Consider the following 22,249-nt stretch of genomic DNA (forward strand, 5'->3'; position numbering starts at 1 on the left):
TACAAGGAAGCTTTCCAGAAACTTAAACTATGTTATAGTGAAGATATAGTAGAAAGATCTGTTTTATTAAATTTTGCAAGAATATTTCACAAAAGTATGTGTATATTTGTATGTAGTTACATATTAAAAATTCTACAAATTGCTAAAGCCTACCTTATTGAATTTTGACACATATTACCACTTAAACTATCAACGCCGCAGTTTTATTTTTCTTTCGAATTTCAAATTTCGCGAATACAAACACAGAAACACATAGTTTGGAAAATAAAAGTCTAGGTATATACTCCTTCTTGTGTGCTCGTTACTATAAGCCAAGTGCTTTCCCAAACATCTTTGTATGCGCCCTCTCCCTCACCAGGCTATTCCTCTTCGCCAAGTTTTCCAGTTTCTCCTGTTGCTTGCCGTGTCGTCTTCCAGTGGAGGTTAGGTGGCAAATTCACAAGAAATATTTAGCTACAACCAAGACACCAAAAACAGACAAAGCAACAACTTGAAGAATTCACCCAGACCACTGAGCGCAGGCACACACACGCATGTACCTAAATATTGTATATCTATATAAATCGCTTCACTTTTGCTGTGTCAAGCTGATGTGAGTCCTTCACGGCCACCCACAATAAGGCTTACAGACAGCCATTGCAATGTTTGGAGGTTACAATGTTACGCATAGCTGTTATTTCATTGCCAACAAACGTTGGGAGGGTCGTGGCGCTGGCGAAGAGGGAGGGTTGTTGTGGTACCAACAAAAAATGTAGCAGCCACATCGCCTCACAGGCGTACACCAACCAGTTGCATATCGCAAACTGGGTGTGTGTATGTATGTGTGTTGTTATTGTTTTCATTTTACGCAGCAGCTGTAGCATGCTTTTAGGCGCGCACACCCTGATTCGACTTGTATGCATGAATGAAACTCTCTGCGGCGTTGACACTCATTTTCCATATCGAATATCTTTGCTGTGGACTCTCTTCGTTAGAACAGTTGTTGTTGTGTTTGCTTTTATTATCTTTTGTGTTTTAACTTTGTTGTTTTTAGCTATATGCGTTTGTGTACATACACACGATTTTAATGCCCCTGTTGCGCATTTTGCCAGCGCTCTCTAAATCTTGCTCTCATTTCATTTCCCGGCTGAAGGCTTAAATCGAAGAGAGTTGCTTGCATGTAAATGCTTGGCATGAGCTTATACCGTAAGATGGTGTTGAATTGTCAGACAAGTTTGAGATATGATTGTCAGGTACACTCTGGATGTTCAGCCTAACGATATTCTTCCTATAAGTCTAGAAATTTCTACCCAGCGAAGCTCTATATTAGCAAGATTGGTCGGTGATTCGACTCTTGTTTTTGGAGTGTGAAAATAAATAGTGCTTGAATGCTACATATGGTTACTATTCTTCTTCGATGGCAATCGACAAAAAATTGTTTAAGGGGTCTCAACGTGGTCGCTCGTCAGGTTTTTATAAGCCAGATCCATATGCCCTGTAAACCAAGAAAGATAGCTGAACAAAAGCCTACGATATCTTATTGTCCGATACCGATTGCAACAGTAGGCACTTCAAAAGACACTAACGTGGGTAGTATTCTGCATATTGGGCACAAAAAGGCTATCGCAAAAAAAAAACACAACTGAGGGTGTATTAAATTCAAATCGATCCCTAGAGACTATAAGATCTCGTTTAGAAATTGATATCTGGCATATGGCAGTAAGCGTCTCTTTCACTACAGTAACTACCCCGATACTTTGGGATGCTATTTGAAAGTACTTCAATAATGGAAGCCCGATATTAATGCAATAAACTTCAAAGTATATTTTCAACTGAAGAGTGTGCATTCAGTGATTCAGTGTAGAGACACCAAGTCAAGTAGAGACGCCAAGTCAACCATATATTTCCAGGACGAAAATAATGAGTGGATATATATACTCGTATTATCTTTAGGAGTATTTAAAAGAAACTGGAAACTGTGAGCCGCGTATATATTATTGTGGCTTTCTATCTGTTTCAAATTAGTTTAACTTAATCGTTGTAAATTTCCAAACTGTTGATTGTATACTTCTAAGAGAAATTATAGAAAATTAAGAGAAATGGTTTGCAAAACCAATTAACTCTCAAACGCTCTTCGTGAGTGGCAATAAGTAGATTTTTCGTTTTTGGCTCCCAATCGGCAGTTTGTCCGGGACAGGCAGAAAATCGACTGTTGCTTCTCTGTCAATGTATGCGTGTCACACATACGCGAACAACAACAACAACAACAACAACAATCGCAACAACAATGTACTTCCTTGGAATATATTAGTAATGATGGCTGTTGATTTTCAACACGGGGGCAGGTAGTTGTGGCGGAGCAGTAAACGGAGTAAATACAGGAGCAACAGGACTTTTGCCGTGAGATCAAACGAACCGAACTAAGCGCGAGCCGAATGCGTTATGCCGTGAGTTAGCGAGTGTGCGTCTACGTGGGAATGGCAAACAGCAGCAAACGAATGTCGAAAACAGGAGTCCGCACGAAAGCGTAGTGTGGCGCTAAGAATTTAGTGGCGGACGAGGACGGACGGCCCGTGCCTGGCAAGGCGATTGGTGAGAGCGCCCATATACATATGCGTGTGTATGTATGTGGTTGTGCGGTGTTTCAGGCAGGCTTACAGCCTGAACCGACGTTTCGCAATCACTTGCACAGTTCGAGTCGAGCCGTTGCGAGGATAAGTCGCTGAACGCGGAAAGTGAACTCAGCCAGAACAGCGAACAGTGGAGGCAACTAGTTCATACACACACATCCATATGTATTCCTGTGGTATCAGCAGGCAGCAGTGTACCTGTTAGTGCATTAGTATTGGTGTTAGTGTTGCAATGTGACTGTGTGTGGTGGTGTCGCGCAGGTGTTGGTGATACGCGCTTTTTGCAAAATGTATAATTATACTTTGATATATTATTGCGGCAGTGGTGTTAGTGTGCTCTAGCGGTGTGCATGTGCGATTACTTTAAAGGTGTGTTAGCAAAAGGCTTGCCTGAAGGGTGCTCCCCATATATATACTCACATAGAGAAATATTTATATATTTATGCGTATGTATGTATATATATTTTTGGTTTTTTCTGGCCTGTGACTAAGTGTTGGGTCATGAAAAAAAAAACGGTGTGTTGTTGCCTGCAGCTATTGAACAAAGTTCGAAAAACAGCGCAGTGCAATGCAGCGTCAATATAGCTAAATCTACATATTTATAGTATATATAAAATATACGCGTGTTTATGTATGTGTGTGCCCAGCGAGTGGAGTTATTGAAGTTTTTCGTTAATGAAGGTCAAAAGGAAATTTAAAGCTAATGTTTGTGTGTAGTGGAGTTGTTAAAGTTGCTGTTCTAACTTTTTAAAAAATGCTGTTTGAGAAAAGCGAAATATAATTAATTGGCAATGGAAGTGTGTGTTTCTGGATGTCAAAATGAAGAGCTAATATTAGAGTTGATAGCTTCGTTTAGTGGTTTTAGTGAAGATTTCAACTTTTATATCAAATAATTTTGATAAAATAACACCAACAATTTGCTCATAATATTTATTGGTAAAGAGATGTTTGAATTAAGACTCTTTGATGCATTTTCTCAGTTGATTCTATTAGGTTTTAATATACTTAACATACAAGTACAATGCAAACTTCAATATACATAGGTATATTATGTTTATAAATTTATGAAATTTGGTATTTCTTGAATAAGACTGAACTGCAAAACAAAAGTTGCATTATTTTCAAGGTGACTTTAACTGAAAATTGAAACTAAAAAAATATTTCAGATTTAACATTAATTAGTAAAAAAAAATTAATTGAGCTTTAAGAAGATATAATAAAAAAAATTCTAAAATAAACTAAAAAATAAAAAATTTTCAAAAAAAAAAGGATTTCAGATTTCTCATTTTTGGTAAAAAAAACAAAAAATTTGCGCTTTAAGAAGATATGATTCTTAACGACTTAAAAAAAATTCCAAAAAAAGAGAGATTTCTAATTAAATATTTAAAAACGCAGTAATTTGCATTTTAAGAAGCTGTAAAAGAAAAGAACTTTAAACTAAAAAAGAAAAAAAACAAAAAACACAAAAATTAAATAACAATTGCTTGCGCTAGATAAAGACTTAAAAACAAGAAATAATCAAAGAAAAAAAAATATTTCTGATTTCTAATTAAATAGTTAAAAAGAATTCTTTGCATTTTCAGAAGATAAATATAAAAATTTTGCAAACTAACAAAAAAATATAAAAAAATGCCAAAAAAAAGCAATAGCATAAGACTATAAACAGGTAAAATGTCTAACTAAGTAATTTTGAAGTAATTTTTAATTACAGTAGCACAAATTATACGATACGATTTTAATAATTTATTTTAGAAATTAGGACTCAAAAAATATAAATAAAATTTTAATAAAATCTAATTGCAAAATTATTGCAAATAACAAATTAAAGAAAAACTATGACAACTAAGAAAAAATATACTAACGATAACTAATAGAATAAATCGAATTGAAAATAGTTTGCGTTAAGTAAAAAAATTTGTTAAATTGTGCGTTTTGAAAATTTTAAGGAATTTTTGTAATTTAAAAATTTAATTTTCAATGAAAACTTGATCATTTTATTTTTTATAATATTTCGTATAAAATTTGTCAAAGAAAAAAACTAAGTAAAAAAAAAGTTTGTAAAAAGTATAAATTATTAAAAAAAAAATTTCAAAAAACATTTATCTTCTTTTATTAAAAAATAAGGATCTCAGTTTTTCAATTAAGTAAAAAATATAATAATTTAAAAATTTTTTGAATATAAATAAAAGTTTCCTAAAAAATATTTTTTAGAATGTTTTAAATATAATTGGTAAAATTTGAAAACAGAGTCCGAGGAAAATTTATATAGAAATAATGCTTAAACGAAATTTTTCAAGAAATATTTACATATCTTTTGTTAGTGGAAAATAATGATTTCAAAAGTGTTGTTTAAAAAAAAAATCAATTGTCAAAAATGTATTAAATAAATATAAAAAGATCAATTAAAAAAGATTGGCGTTCCGCGTACTTCGAAATTCTATTAACGAATATATATTCGAAATTTCGAATTTTCTAGTTAAAAAAATTGTGTTATGCTTTTCAAAATACTTATGAAAAAATAATAAAAAAAAATTAATTAATAATTAAACATTGACGAAAAAGAAGTTGGCGTACTTTAATTTTAATGAACAGTACATACATACATACATATATATATTTTTGCAGCTTCGAATTTAATATTTTTGTTTATCCAAAGGCTTAAAATAAATTTGAATGTTTAATGTTGAAATTTAAGTTTTATTTTAAATGCGTGTATTGACATGTTTCAGAATATTTAGATACTTTGTGAAAAGTGACACTGAAGTGGTGAAACATTAAAAAGAAACTTATTTATAATCAGAGCAAAGAAATCAATTGGAGAAATTAAATATAAAAAGTGTTGAAATGCAATAAAAACGATTTTTAGCTGTGAATCCTTTCGGTAATATTCACCACACACTGTAAGGGCATTACTAATAACGTCTTTGTAAGAATCTATGAGTTAAAAGAATGGAGAAATGCTAAAAAAAAATTTAAGCTCAAAATAAATTTAAAATATTGAAACAAAAACTACTCACGAATTTCAAATTCAGTAACGGTATATTATTGATTTTGCAATAGAAATATTAACAAAGGTGAGAAACTAAGCAAACAGTATTTTCATGTAGCAATATTTCATGCAAATTGCTTCTTCAATTATAAATAGTATTGATATTTGGCCATATTTATACCTTGTAACACCCAAAAGAAAACATTGTAGACGCTACATAGTACATATATATAATTGAGCAGCATGACGAGCTGAGTCGATTTAGAAATGTCTGTCTGTTTGTCCGTCTGCATATATGCGAACTAGTCCCTCAGTTTTTGAGATATCGATAACTTTCAATCTAAAAACAGCAATGAGCTTGTTAACGTACTTTTACATATACCTACATTCAATATATAATATATCAATATATTTTTTACTATTCTCTCACTACTAGTTATATGTTATGTACGTATTCAAGTAATGAGTGAGTAGAGATAAGGATTATTGATTCCGTCTGTGGTCACAATATTCGTATATGTTAGTGGTATATATAGTCGATGCTGCTTTTTATAGTCTCAGTTAATAGAAAATCGAATTTTAATAAAAAATTTCAATTTCAACTTTGTATAATATACAATCAAAAAAATGTATATTCGATGCACCATATATGCAAAATAAAAAATCGATGTTTTAAAATTGGTAAGTCGATATCACCGCTCCATTCAATGTGGTCTTCATATCTTGTAAGTCTAGATTAAATGTTATGAAAAATAATCGCACAAAAGTTTCCAATGGAATGTTAGAAATAATCTGAAAATATTAAAACATTGAATGTCAGAGAAAAATGGAAGCTTGTGTAGGTATATTATATATATCTTGGTTAATTAAATATCCACAATTTCTTTACATAACCTTTTAGTAGATTATATGCTCCCAAGCATCATAATGAAACCACTTCTTTCTTTAAGCTGTGTGTGTGTGTGTGAGCGCCTGATTGAAAGCATATGTGAAAATTACATGTTAATTATGTACTTGGCATATATAATACTTTTATAATAGCCATGGCTGCGTGTATGCATAAGTGAGTGTTTGTGCGCGCCGCGTCTTAGATGTCTTTCAAAAGCGCTTGAGTATAAAATTTGCTGACCTTGAAACACATTCTTTGAACTTGAACTCGTCATTTGTGAGACTAAGTTGTTGGAAAACAAATTTTATAAATAGCTTTGCTGAGTAAATATATACTTATACCCTACACAGACGATATAAGGTTTACCACAAAGTTTGTAATACCGAGAACGAAACGTCGGTACCCCATAAAATATATATATACATATATAGTATGTTCAGAATCAAGTATGTGTGTGGAAAACTTTTGCATTTGACGAGATTTCTTCAAGGAATTATGAACGCATTATTGTCAAGGGCAACGGCGCAAGAAATTTTTCAGATCGAAGCACAATCGCATATAGCTGCCACATAAACTGAACGATCGGAATGAAGCTCATCATAAGGAATCTTTTGTATTAGTGAAGGGTATTATAGCTTCGGTGCAACTGAAGTTTACGTTTTTTCTTGTTTTTTCATTAAAATTTAATATTTCAAACGGAATTTGTTATTTGAGGTGGTTGAAGTTTTAAGGGGCTGCCTTTTCGGCAATGAAAAATATTTTATGGCAAATGGTGAAATAATAAAATCAACTGCTTTTGTATTTTATAGAGTATTTTAAATACTGCTACAAGAATAATAGCAAAAACAGCCTAAAAAGTTGAGTATTATTCATGCAAAATTTAATTTTTGTCGCAAACTTTTCCAGTGCAAACAAAGCGCTTTACAATTTAACCCATTTTTGCTTGTTTATGATTTTTAGATTTCTGAAAATTTTAATTTTCCGGATTATTTTGCCTATTCAAACAAAATCTGTTTGCCTCAGTGTACTCACTCAATTTCAATTTGCGTTTTGAATATTTTTACCTTTAGAGACCTTTACTTATAACTGCAAAACGCACTGACAAGCACATACATGTGTATGTATATATGTGTATGCATCAATATATAATAAAAGTAACAGTATACTCACACTCACACATAAGCATTAAAGCGAATGACCAATAACTGGACCGTCTGCTCAATCATTCATGCAGACAACTGAATTGACAGACAGGTTGCCAAGTAGACAGTTAGGCAAGCGAGCAACTGCTCAACTATGCATGCATACATGTATGTGTGTTTGTATGTATATGTGTGTATGCGTTTGCTATAAGTGGTCGCAGAAAAGTTCGTTTGGAAAGCTTTACACGTTTTGGTCAAATTCACCTGCCAAAGAGTACTAAGCAACGATGTTGAAGAAGCGAATGGCGAAGGAAAGCATAGAAGAGGGGAAAAAGAAGCGTAGGCGAAAAAGAATATAAGATGGGCGTAGCAAGTATGGTAGCAAGCGGGGTGTAGCAAGCAGTGTGTGGCAAGCTTAGTGCTTTAAATCCCTTTTGTTTGCTACAAGGTATTTCGTGGGCTATGTTTGTGCAGTCACGCGTTTAATTCCTACCTTGGGGTTCCACAGCAACTTAAACTGATTTTAATTCTGCTCTCTTTTCTCTTTTTTTCTATTTCATCAAAAGGAAAGTGGATTTGTTGTTGATTTTACGTTGAAGTGCCTTCGAGTGATTGAATTTGGTACGAAAGTCTAGGTTGTCGATCTTTATTTGCTATGAATATGACTTGCCGCCGAGGGGGTGCAAGACGAATGATGGCCGAAAAGCATTGGATTTAGCATTCTTTCAGTTTGTATGTGTGTGAGTAGGTTGTTTTTTTGTTACAGCATTAAATTTGTCAAATTATGACCGATGCGCTGCATTATTAGCATCCTTTGGGTGTAATTATTTAAAATTATTATATCGATTGGTGTTAAAGGAAAGTGTGGCATTTTCCTTAAAGATGGCTTTATAAAGTCAGTAAATTCTTTATATTAAACATTAAAACTTGTAGTTAATTACAAATAAATTTTTATGTCTTATTTATCTATGTGTTAATTATTCTTCATAATTAATTTAAATTTTCTTTTTATATACATTTTAAATAAGTTATAGGAGAGCATAGCGTTAAGTAGGATTAAAATATTTATTTTTAATCTCGAACAAATTTTAAAATTGTCTAGTCCTTCCTTTTCACACCGAACGAAACTTGGCGTGGGTTATTGCCTAAGGCAATGATGCAATCTCCGAAGAAATCTTTCAGATCGAGTCACTTCAGCATATAGGTGCTATACAAACTGGCCAATTAAAGTTCTTGTAAGAAGCCTTTGTATTTGTAAACGGTATTATTATTATTATAGCTTCGGTGCAAGCGAAGTTAATGTTTTTGCTTGTTTATATCCTTTATTAAGCAATTTAAATTAAATTTAATTTACGACATAGCTGCAAATGTTTTTTCACAGAATAAAATTAAAGTCCTGGCAAATGTAATTATTAATGAAAACTAAAAAAAAATTTATAATTTTAAAATTAAATACTAGAATGAAAAGCACTTAATTCGAAAATATTATTTTGTTTTAATCCCAAGCTTTTAACTAAAAATTATTTTGTTTTAGAATTCGCAGTTTTTCGTGTGCGTACTTTATAGTATCATACAGGGTATATAAAGTTTGCTACGAAGTTTGTAACACCTCGAAGGAAACGTCGGAGACCCTATAAAATATGTACATAAATGATCAGCATGATGAGCTGAGTTGATTTAGCCATGTCGTCTGTCTGTCCGTCTGTATGTATATATATAAACTACTCTCTCAGTTTTTCAGCTTTCGATCTGAAATTTTGCACCTGTCTTTTTCTCACTAAGAAGCTGCTCATTTGTCGGAACTACTGATATCGGACCACTATAGCATATAGCTGCCATACAAATTGAAGGATTGGAATCAAGTTCTTATAAGGAGCTTTTGTATTTGTGAAGGGTATTATAGCTTCGGTTAAACCACAATTAACATTTTTTCTTGTTTTGGTTTTAAAAGGAAAAAGACTATTCCTAATATCATATAATAAGTATCTTATTTATATTAATTTGCTTTTAGTTAAGTTAGAAATATCGAAATATTTAATTTTTTCTCTTTATATATTGTTATTTATTACGTTAATTTTTGTTATTTTAAATTGCTTAATATTATTTTTTAAAATTTTGTAATAATTTTTGAAAATTATTTTTAATAAATTTTAACAAATTTCTTTAAAATTTTTCATTAAAAACTAGGTTCTTAATAAATGGTGACTCAGCAGGAAAGCAAAGAGTTTTGCAGGAATTAAGTTATTAAGTTTGCAGGAATTAATTTAAAATTTGTATAATTATTTGGAACCTTAATTATAGAATTTGCTTTATCGCATTTTAATTAAATGATATAAAAACTTTTTTATTAAGTGACAAAAACAATTATTTTATAAATAAATATTTTAAAGCATTAATGATACCATGTTTAATATTTTATTTTGCGCGGAAACAGAAATAAAACAAAAAAATAATTATACAAATTTAATTTACGTTATTATATTTGTCAACTTTTTTTAAATTAATACTATCTTAATTAATTTTTTTAATGCAAACTTAAAAATATTTGAAAAAATATATATATATACTGAATCAATGTAGATTTGAACTGAAAATAATAAAATTAAGTTTAATATAAATTAAAATTACTAAAATTAAGTTGTACTTTTTTAAATTTTTATTTATTTTAATAAATGCTTTGTATTTTTATTTTAATATTTTTTTCTATGTTATTGGCTTTAATTTATTAAATTGCACATTTCATTTCAGAAATAAAATAAAAGAAAGCCCGCATTTTTTTCACTTATTCTACATTTTTCGTAATTTAAATTTTGTGCTTTATATTAATAAGTTTATGTATATATAATAAAGAAAGTTAATAAAATTCAAATTTATTTACTTCTTGCAGATGAACTTTTAAATTCGGGAAGTAATATTGCGTACGAATAATTTTAGTTATATGCAGTAAAATAAAATTGTAAAAAATAAAAAGCATTATTACCAAGAATAAAAAACTAGCTCAGTTATGAAAAATTAAAAAAAAAAGTCTACATACAGTGTGAATAAAGAAAAATTATGTAAATAGAATAAAAATAAATTAAAAAATCTAAATTTCAAAAATATATTCAATCCGATAAAATTATAATTATTGTTAACTACTATTGAAAGTGAAGCAAAGCAAACAACTATGAATAAGAAGTAAAAACTTAACTTGTGTGTGTAAATGCTACCGATATACCATACTATTATATTAAGTGAATTGTGAATACGAGAATAATTGTCAGTATATATATTGTATAAATTCAAATACAAAGTATTCCATGAAATACTACATAAAATAACATGTACCTATATATGCACATTAAGCTACAAACAGATACTCGAATAAACTACAGCACCAACAAGTGACACTATTTCGAATTCCTTGGTAATAATAAATTAATTCAGCAGCAAGTGTGAACGGCGACATATGATATAATTTGGTAAGTTTTGCACAAACACACATACATTTAAAATTAATTTCTTTTTATAATTTCGATTAGTAACTTGAATGGGCGAAAATGAAAAGTTACTTATACCATATGGTGTACCAAATATGTTAACAATTTAGGATAAAAATAAAATTTGAACTGTTGTAAACAAAATATTTATCTATATAGTGCTATGCATAAGTATTTATATATTATTACAATATAAATATGAATAAAAATGTGAAATAATAAGAAATAATAAGCTTGTTTACAAGCCCACGTGTCCATAGACTACTCACTCCTAGAGATCCTTCTCTCTATTTATTTACAATATATTCACATCAGAAATAAAGCTTTTACATTGCTCAAACATGATTTACCCTGATCTTGTATGCACATATATATACATATATTTCCTTATAAATACACAAAAGTGTTCCACTGCATTTTTCTTCATTTCGAACAACGGTGCGTATGAGCAACATGTTGTTATGACTAACATTTTTTTTATTTCTGCTAAATACTCTCTCAATAAGAGCTTTTGCTGCAAAATGACATGCTCACATACACACCCGTAATTATATAATAAGCATAAACCACTTCATTTGGTTTTAATAAAATTCAAAGATTCTGTGGCAGACCGAAACAAAAATGAAGAAACAAAAGAAATGCAAAAGCGGCCTATTAAGCCATATGTGCATGTCGTTGTATATGCTTAGGTCTGTTTCGGTGTGTGTGGACTACACAGTGCAAGCACGTGCTGTGAATTGCCTGTCATGTGGCGATGCTTGTCAGAATTAAAATTGCAAACTGGGTAAGCTTTTCTTGACAGCAATGACACAAGTGAAAGCGCAAGTGGAGTAGGCATATTCCCTTAATTAAATTCGCTTTTGCTGAGTGAAAGTATTTATTACAGTATGCCTTTTAAATGTGTGTTTGACACAAAAGCACAAGTTGTGCGGTTAAAAATAAAATTAAGAAAAGAAAATGAAGAATTTGAGGGAAAAATGTATTTGTACGGCACTTTCTTACTGTATAATGAAATGTCAAAGAAAAGTTTAGTTGAAACAATTTAGTAAGCGATGTTCACTTTTCAAATCCTTCTAAAACACACCTATGGGTAACATGTTAGATAATGTTAAAAAGTCGTTCCAAATACGGATTCCAATTGAACACCTGAGTACGCTGTTTCATTGTGGTACCTGAATACTATTAAGTATTACACGAATAATCTATCAAAAATCGTTTCAGCCAAATAAAAATTTGAGTGAAATGTTGTGGAATTAAAAAAAGTACGTGTGGCACTCGGGGTCTGCCGCGGTAAAGCTATTGCATAGCATTTTTTATCAACTTATGCAATTATAATTATTTATTTATGAAGTAATTTTTCTTTCTTTGATATTAATTCAATTTACACTTTTTGAGCGTGGTGATCGATAAGAAAATATTTTTTTTGTATAGAATAAATAAGCAGTTAATATTGTTTAAAATATTTTTATTATCTTGCAATAAATGTAGGTTATCCAGGAATATTTATCATTGAAGGTATAGGTTTATGGTAATTGAAATAAGAAACATAAGTTTAAGACTTTATACCCTCTAAATATCTGGAAAATACCGGTGGTCCCATATTCTGTTGTGGATTCTTGTAAACCATTATTCATTTTCAAATTCAAGTTTTCCGAAAGAAAAGTTGTCAACCGCTCTGATATTTTATCAGCAAAATTGATGTTGAAATCGAATCGGAAATTTGTTACCATTGATAATCCGATTGAAATATCTAATTTCAATTGTATTATTCAATTCAAACGAGATGCTGTTGCAAAAGGTGGGGTAGCTATTTACGAAAATAATAATAATGTTACTAATATTATGACTCCGAATATTGAATAATTTATTTTTATTAATTAAATTTTTATTAAATTCCATATTTTTATTTGTCATTAAAAAAATTGTATCTTAAGTATTATTATTTTTGCATCATCCTGCTGTCTGTTTAATTGATTTGTTGAGTTTGAGATATGCGAAAATACGCCTAAAAGTATGCAAACATTTCGCGCATACTTTGTGATCGTGTTAGGTTTATTTCCGTTACGGAATTTCTTGATTCAGTCCCCGCGCTCAAAGCCCGCGATAGAAGCTATGCAATAACTTAAAATACTAATTTACTTTAAAAATTACCATATATATTTAAATATTTTTCTGAAAAATAAATATTGCAAATGCAAATCTTAAAAAATAAGAAAGAATAAATCAAAATTTTTTTAATTGTATTAAAAGTTGCCTAGTTGAATTTTAATGCGTTAAACAAGACTTTTAGTTTCGAATGTTTGCCCGTAATCATACAATAATAGAAAAATTACTGCTGTGAAAATTAAGGGATAATTAAACATTTTCTAAAGGTAGCTGCCACCAGCAAAAGTAGAAAAACTAAAAAGTCACAAAGTTTTATTTTTCATTTCGCAATATTTATCACAGCATTAAATAACTACTTACAAGCGCTTGTTATTTACAACTGTACAACTGTAAATCTCTCGTATTCAATCAACTTTTTTACCAAAGCTACAACCAGCACAAAAATAACTTTTCACATATTCTGCTATTTTTAGTTGGTCACCAAAAACAAATTTTAATGAATAATCACACAGACAAAAAAGATAAACTGAAAAGCGTGTGTTGGCCTAATTCCTTCTAGGAAAACATATACACACACACACATTTGTGTAAGCATTACGCTATTCATTTGAAGCGATCAACAACAACAATAACAAGTACATATGTACACAATTTTAATGAATTTTTATGAGCTGGGCTCACTTTTTGTTTACACTTTACCACTTTCCGCAGTCGTAAAACACAAACATATACACATTCACATATGTAGGCTGCAACACACACATTTACATTAAGTCAGCTATGCGCTTGTTTGCTTTATTTATCTCTTTTTTGCTTCAATTTGCTGCGCTCTAAACGAGAGATTTCGCTTTCATTACCGCACAAAAGTCCACAACAAATAAAACCCACAATATAACAACAAAAGGGCAACAAAAGCAAAAAAAGCTAAACAATACTTGTGCAAATGTGTGTGAAATGAAATGAAAATGGAAATGAAAATGCCATCATTGGTAATTTTCCCAGCGGAAATGCGAGCGCCGTGTGCGCCTGTTTTTGCAAGTTGATGTTTGAGTACACGTATGTATGTATGTACCCTAGTATACCATACCATATACCATAGCGTTTGTTGCTGGCGTTTCCTGTAAGAAATATATAGAGTTTAATTTTTAGGATTTTAATTTTTGTTAATCTCCTTAGAGGCGCTAGTACTCGACGGCATATTGAACCGTTGGCGACTGTAGCTTGTTGAAATATTGGCAGGAAGTATACTTGTATGATGTGAAAATGTGAGATTTGAAGCGTCTATATAAGAAATGCTAGAATAGTTCAATAGTCTTAATATTCATTGTGTCCATACTTAGCAGCCTAGGCAGAAGAAGAAGTCAAGTAAGATATTACAATTATTTTTTCTAGTCCGTCCTACCTAGTATGGTTAATTTGAGTAAGTTTTTTTTTTCTGCAAAAAATAGATTGAGATTTTAGATAAAAAAAATACTTGCTTTGTGAAAAATGTAGGCATCATGTTTAACAAAGTTTTTATATCACTTTTTGTATTATTAGACATTTTTATTTTTATTAGAAAATAATTTTTGAAAATTGTAATTTTTAAAAAATCCTATAAAATATTATTTCAACATTTCATTATATATTTTTCAGTTTTATTAGAAAATTATTATTTTTATTAGAAAATAATTTTTGAAAATTGTAATTTTTAAAAAATGCTATAAAATATTATTTCAACATTTCATTATATATTTTTCAGTTCAAAGTGTTTGCGTTCATATTTGAACTCACGTTGAAGCCTCTCGATGCTTCTCACTGTGTATTTTCAGACGTTTCTTCGCTTTTATTTGTAAACTTTTTAGAACGAACGTTTTCAAAGCACATCACCATTCATATGAAATATTATTTTTGGTGCATAAAAACCGGCTGACCACTTTTATCCTTAACAGTATTAGAAAATTTGCTGGGCGTTTTCCCAGAATGCGAAGATTTTAGCTTTTACTTTAAGTTATGATCGTTAAAGCACTGGAGAGATACTTAATATATATAAATTCAAAAGAGTATTAAAACGAGTCTGAAGAAAGTTATGTGGGTGAAAAAATTTTTATCTATTTTTTTTTTGGAAGAAAGAGTTATCAATAACACAGCTCTACATAACAACATAATTTTTCTTTTGCCTTGAATATTTTAGCAAATTTAGGTTTTTTCAAGTGTTCAGATTAAGAATTTATTTATGAAAGTATTGAATATGCTCTTTTCTATAATTATATAATAATCTAAGACAGGGCTCTACTAGTATTATTTCGCGTCGTATTCATCTGTTGCTATATTTATTTCTAAGGTACTGTCACTTCGCGTCGTTTTCAGTAGATGCCATTTATTTTAGCGTGAACAACAATTTATTTCATTCATTTGAAAATGTCGAAATTTGTACCAGATAAAGTGTTTTTGCGAGGAATTCTTCTTCATTACTTTAACATGAAGAAAAGTCCTACCGAAAGCCATCGTATTTTACTGGACGTTTATGGTGACCATGCTTTAGCAGAACGAACATGCCAAAAGTGGTTTGCACGGTCTAAAAGTGGCAATTTCGACTTAGACGACGGAGAACGACCCGGACAGCCAAAAAACTTTCAAGACGAAGAATTGGAGACATTGCTCGCCGCAGATGCATGCCAGATGCAAGAAGAACTTGCAAAAGTATTAGGAGTTGATTAATCATCCGTTTTCAGACGATTAAAATCATTAGGATTCATCCAGAAGCTTGGAAATTGGGTGCCTTATGAATTAAAGACAAGAGACGTCGAACGTCGATTCTGAATGTCGGAAATGTTGATTCAACGCCACCAAAAGAAGTAATTTTTGCATCGGATTGTCACTGGCGATGAAAAATGAGAGATCGTATGTGAAGCCCGGCCAACCATCGATATCCACAGCAAAGCCGAATATCCATGGTGCCAAGGTTATGCTATGTATTTGGTGGGACCACAAGGGTGTGTTCTATTATGAGCTATTGAAATCGGGTCAGACAATTAATTGGGACCTCTACCGAAAACAATTGATTCGTTTGAAAAAGGCCATCGCGGAAAAACGACCAGAATATGCGACCAGACATGAATCAATAATTTTTCATCATGACAACGCGCGGCCACATGTTGCAAGGCCAGTTAAAAACTATTTGGAAAACTGTGGGTGGGAAGCTCTACCTAACCCGCCTTATAGCCCAGACATAGCACCTTCCGATTACCACTTGTTCAGATCAATGCAGAATGCCCTCACCGGAGTACGCTTCACTTCAGAACAGGGTATCAGAAATTGACTCGATTCTTTCTTGACCTCCAAGCCGGAGAAGTTCTTTTGGGATGGGATCCACAAACTGCCAAAAAGATGGGCAAACATCGTAGCTTCCGCTGGGCAATACTTTGAACATTAAATGTATAACAATTTTTTCACAATAACCTACAAACTTGGTGGCAGCTTATAAAAAAAAAGCTATAACAATATTTCAATACAGTTAATGATCGCAGAAAGGGTTCCTATTCACTTCTGAGTGGTTAAAAAATCGAAATTATTATCAAAAATGTTATCGCTTCGATGATTACCTGACAAATATATTTAAGAAGGTCGTGTCAAAAATTTCAAGTCGAACGGTACAGCTGTTTTTGTGGAAGTTTCCTCACCTATGAAAACTGTATCTTCAGAAAGATTTAAGATTTTTGAATTTTTGAATAACATTTTTTTTTTAGAAAATTTCCAACAGACTTCTCTTCTGTCCGGAACTACCATAAATAGTCTACATACAAGCGGTCCCAGCCGAGCATCAACAAATCCTGTCATTGTTATGCTTTTCAGCGCTTTGTAACTTTTTTTCATACACACTACACTTTTAACTATACAAAAACCTACACATATGTGAAAAGACACACATACTTACATACAAACAAACACACCCACTGTTTTTCACACTTGGCAATCAGCCTCCACATGTGTGAAAGGTTTTGTTTTTGTTAATAGAAGATACTCTGCCACAGCAACTGGTGGTCTCTGCGCACTCATCGCCCATATTCTGCTACAGCGCTTACCGTTACTCACACACTCGCGGCCAACACAGTGAAATATTGTAGTCCAAAACCGCAGTCAGCAGCACAACGGGGTGTATGAGTGTTATTGTTTCGCTTCACACATTTCAATGCCGTTAGCACTTTTTGTATCCGTTGTTATTGTTGTGTGCAAGTTCTCTATTTAGTTGTCAATGTGTTGGCGTGTGTGGGGCGGCAGCATTGCTCATTCGAATCATTTCTACTCTAGTGGCTGTGTTAGCGAAAACACACATCCCTGAAAAGGAATAACGGGAAATGTGTACAGTGACAACAGTTATGGTTGCAAATTGCGTAAAAAGTGAAAGTTGAGTAGACTAAAGTTTAGTTATGTTGTAAATATAAAAAACGCATGTGTGAGTGTGCGTGAGCTCATTGCGAATGAATTGCTTCGCTTTTGTTGCTGCTGATTACAGTTAAATGCTTTTATTGTGTTTTGGTGCTGTCTTTCGCTGGTTTTTTGAAATTCTAAATGCTTTTTTACGTCAAACAAAATGTGCCGTTTTTATTTGAATGTAAATAAAATGAGTAATTTTTTCGTTAAATGACACATCCATGATGAACTCAAAAATAGACAGGGCTCATTAAAAATGCTTTATATATGTATATACAAGTAGTTATACGTATTTGCAAGTATGTAAGTAAGTCAGTGGCTGGGTTAGACAAATTTAAGCAATGCCGCTTCCAAATTTTAACGAAATCATTTAAAGTTTTAATTATTTTATGGGGTAGAACAGATAGTAAAAAGACTCAGTATGCTTCTTTACAAAAGCTTTTCCCCCTGAGAGACTTCATTATATGGAGAGCGCTACAAGTAATTAATTCATAATATTTCGCTATCTTTTCATTAGACAAACATTGAAAAGGTTTATTTTGAGCTCATATGGGACCATTTTTCACAGTACTTTCACATACTAAAATTTCCATGAACGATACACATCCTTTAATAGCTTTAGCTCATCCAAAATCATTTTGCCCATTGAACAGTTTCTAACACTTTAACGAAAACTTCACTGATCCTATAAAGTACATATATATTTAAATGATCAGAGTGACGAATTGAGTCGATTTAGCCATATCCGTCTGTATACATATTTATACCTGAAGTAATGATTATGATGATGATAATAACATAGTATTTATACAAACTGATCGATAAAATAAAAACAACTTTTTATATTCGGTGCAGTTAATGCAAGTTAATGTGTGTATTTGCTTATTATTATATTATATGGTTTTTTTTCAACCTAACACTTTTCTTGAACATCGAATCGGTGCTCATGTGGCTAGTACGGATTTTAGCAAAGCTTACGAATGATCGTTTCGAATACCTAAGATAACACTCAGCACAAATTTAGTTTGACTCAGGCAAAAATAAAAAGTCACTGGTTCGACTTATAAGTTTAAACTGAATGATATGTGTCTTATTTTCAGATAAATAAATAGTATATATCAAATAGTATGAATAATGGCTATTTTTCTAAATTATTTAAGACTTTTTAAGGAAAATCAAGAATGATTCCAATTTTTCAGAGGTCGTTTGTTTGTTTGGATTATATTCTTTTCTACACAGTTGTGTCAAAATTTGCTTTAACTTTTGACAATAGAATTACTTTTGGTTAAACCATAATGACTGGCGAATGAAAAAAAAACTTCTCATTTCAACTGTATAAAATGAAAGGACCCCAACAGGCGCATAATTTATTTTCTGCTTTGTATTTTTAGTTTCATTTTAGGCATTTTCAATTCCATATTCATTTACACCTCTTATGCATAATACTTAAAAAAAAATAAATGTACTAAAGGGATAATGCAGTGACTGGGTTTACTGAAAAATCTTTTAATACACATGACCCAAACTTTTAAAGCTATCGACGCCCTTCCTATTTCTCTGTTAACTACTACTCTCTGGTACCACATTTCATATCTTCAAAGCTGGAGACTCTGGAAACTTTATAAGCTTAGTATTTTTGCTAAATAAATGCTTAAGTTTGTAATTTATTATATATGAAATTACGAGTTTTTCCAATAATTTGTCTGAAAGAACGAAAATACTTTTATAATAAACAAATTCAACTTTTCTGAAACCGTTTCTGAAAAAACTGTTTCTTAAAATCATTGCCTTCACACTGTTAAGAGACCACCAATACTGCTGGTTTGAAGCTATATTTTGTACTTATTAATATTTCATACAAATTTCATTTCAAACATTAAACTGAGCGTGATTAGCGCCTTTGAATGGAAAAAAAACCGCTATGAAATAATGTGAGCTAAACATGCGTGAACTCACGTAAGTAATTCCATAATTTATACAAAATTCACGAACTCTTTTACAGCACATTTTCCAAAACACCCGACTGCTTAATAAACTGCCTTGGCGACCCATTGACCTTTGCCTCATATCCACCAACGCATATATATCCGTCACGGGTAAATGTCTCTAACCCAAGTGGTTGCCACCAGCACCTCACCAACCGTCCATATGCAAATGTAGGCAAGCGTTGGGTAACTCATTTCCGGCACACAGTCAACGTTGGTCAGTTATTTAGTCATTTGATTAATGCAAGTGCATATTAGTATAGGTATGTGCGTGTCGGACAGTGTGCTCGTCGTGGGTGGAGCTGGCGAAATGTGTGCCACAAGAGCTTTTAGTATAATTTCCGGTTAGCCTTTTGCGGTCAAACAAGAGCAGTACAGTTACTTTAGTTTTTTCTTTCTTTTACGAAATATAAATTCCATTTATTCATTTAACCGTATGCCCGTGTGGCGATGAAAAATAACACATGTAAATAGTAAAATAGGATGAATTAATTATTTTGTAAAACAATTTTTCCGTCGGATGTTAATAATAAACATCTGACAACTCAATTATTGGGGCATTCATCAAATTTAGGAAACTTTCAATGTGCTTGTTAGTTAAGTAAAAATTTACTAGTAATATGTCGTGCAATTTTTCTGTACTCTTACAACATTGCTTCAGAGTATAATATTTTTATGCACCGAATGGTTGTTTGTATTACCTAAAAATAATACAGTTAGATATAGGGATATATATGGCATATATATAAATGATCAAAATGATGAGACAACTTAAATTCCAAGTGAGTGTCTGTCCGTTCGTGCAAGCGGTCTTTTGAGTAAAAATTTGAATATTTCGATGATGACATTTTTACTCATGTTACTTAGCAGCCAAGGCGTTTTAGTATTGATATCTATGGTTGAAAAAAATTTTAAAGAGTGGACGTGGCCCCTCTACCTAATAAGTTTAATATACCGGTGTCAAATATGGACGCTACGCGTGGCCCACCATTGAGTGAAAACCCATATCTCGGGACCTACCCGACTGATTTAAACCCAATTCGGAAAGCAGTATTACCTTGACACTAATAAATGGACGAAATAAGACAACAACCATTCCTACTTCCCATATAACTTAATTTTACATTTCATCTGATTTTTTCAAGTTACAGTACACAATAAATATAACGGGACAAAACATTTCACAACATGATAATAGTCTGCCTATAAAAATAGGTTGAGTCAGATCAATAATTCCTTTAGCCTACATATAACTTATAGAAAGATATTCAAACTTCCGGTTGACTTGATACCTCATGTATCGGAAAGTATGAGAATTATTTTAATTTAATTGGGAGAACGTGTTTTTTAGTAACGGTGCATTTTTCTAACTAAAATAAATAAAATCTGGTCAAAACTTGCCCTTGCCTCTATATAACTAGTATCAGAATGTTCAAACAACTACTTGATTTTACTCTTTATATATTGATGATGGTATGTGAGATATCTTAAAGAATTTCAGAGAGCATCTTTTTCTAATAATAATAAGTAGTATACCAAAAGTAGATAAATTCGATTCAATACTACCCCCATCTCCCATATACCTAATATAAGATTTTCATACGTTTGGTTGGCTTTATACCGTATATATTATATTAGACACTATGTAAGATATCTTAGCAAAATTAACTGACCGTCTTATAATGTATATACTATATGGTAGTTTAATGCCGAAAATATGTGAGTCGTGGTATGCTAATACTAGTTTATCGCCTATTAGCACTCATACTAGAGTTACTACGTCATTTTTGTTTTTGAATTTGTATAGTCGGCATGCATTGCCGATATTCTATTCATGAAACTTGCTTGCTTTTTGAGCAAGTTAGAAATTGACTCCACTTAGGCTTAGCTATATCTATAACATGTTTGCCGATTAAATTTTGCTTGCTCTATTCGCCATATACTTAATATCTATAACAATTTCTTCCTCCTTGGTTAACTTTATGCCGAATATACTGGTTAATATACAAGTTATTCTAATAGCAGTAACCGGTTCCCTTTAAACTCAATATGCAGACTTTCAGCTTCGCCATTTTTCTTTTACATAAATTTTGTTGGCACCTACAAATATTTTCACTCTTTCCTTTCTTACAAAATGTGAGAGAATATGAAGTTCGATTGCACCAGAACTCAATCCTTTAAGTCCCGTTTCTAATGTTTTTACTTAATTTTAAATGAACACAAGAGTAAATATGCATAAAATTAGGTTAAATGTATGGTTTATTACAACTCTATTAGGGTTTCGAAACTTCCGTTTGCATCTCATTGAAGTGTTATGACTTTTGAGTAGCAGCATATTTTATAGACAAACACACAAACTTTCTCTTTAAGCTTCGCTGTCATTTGTTCATTTAAATAAACCAAATATTTACTTTTAATTGTTCGCTTTTGAGCAGCGCAAAGCGTTTTGAGGGTATCAGACAAGTTCTAAAGCCGCACAGACAAAAGTTGTTGCCAAAAAGTACTGCGAAATTGATTTCTGTTGCGTACTCTATTTACAAAGACCGACGGGTATTTGCTTAGCCTGTAAGATGTGGTCATTGCGACTAAGTAGTCCCTTACCCCAACTGTCGTTGGGAGTTTGTTCGGATAAATTGA

General features: G+C 31.7%; 1 protein-coding gene across 3 annotated transcripts in view; it reads left to right on the top strand.

Moving 5' to 3' along the window:
* Nucleotides 1-2,647: 2,647 nt before the first annotated feature.
* Nucleotides 2,648-22,249, top strand: part of Fife (regulating synaptic membrane exocytosis protein fife) — a 231,038-nt gene continuing 211,436 nt past the window's right edge. For all 3 annotated transcript variants that reach the window (XM_070111821.1, XM_070111823.1, XM_070111822.1), the window contains exons 1-2: nt 2,648-2,809; nt 10,517-11,090. The gene's annotated coding sequence lies outside the window, so the exon portion shown is untranslated. The remainder of the gene's footprint in view (nt 2,810-10,516; nt 11,091-22,249) is intronic.

Source organism: Bactrocera oleae, chromosome 6 (genome assembly GCF_042242935.1).
Source record: "Bactrocera oleae isolate idBacOlea1 chromosome 6, idBacOlea1, whole genome shotgun sequence".
In the NCBI taxonomy this organism is placed as follows: domain Eukaryota; kingdom Metazoa; phylum Arthropoda; class Insecta; order Diptera; family Tephritidae; genus Bactrocera; species Bactrocera oleae.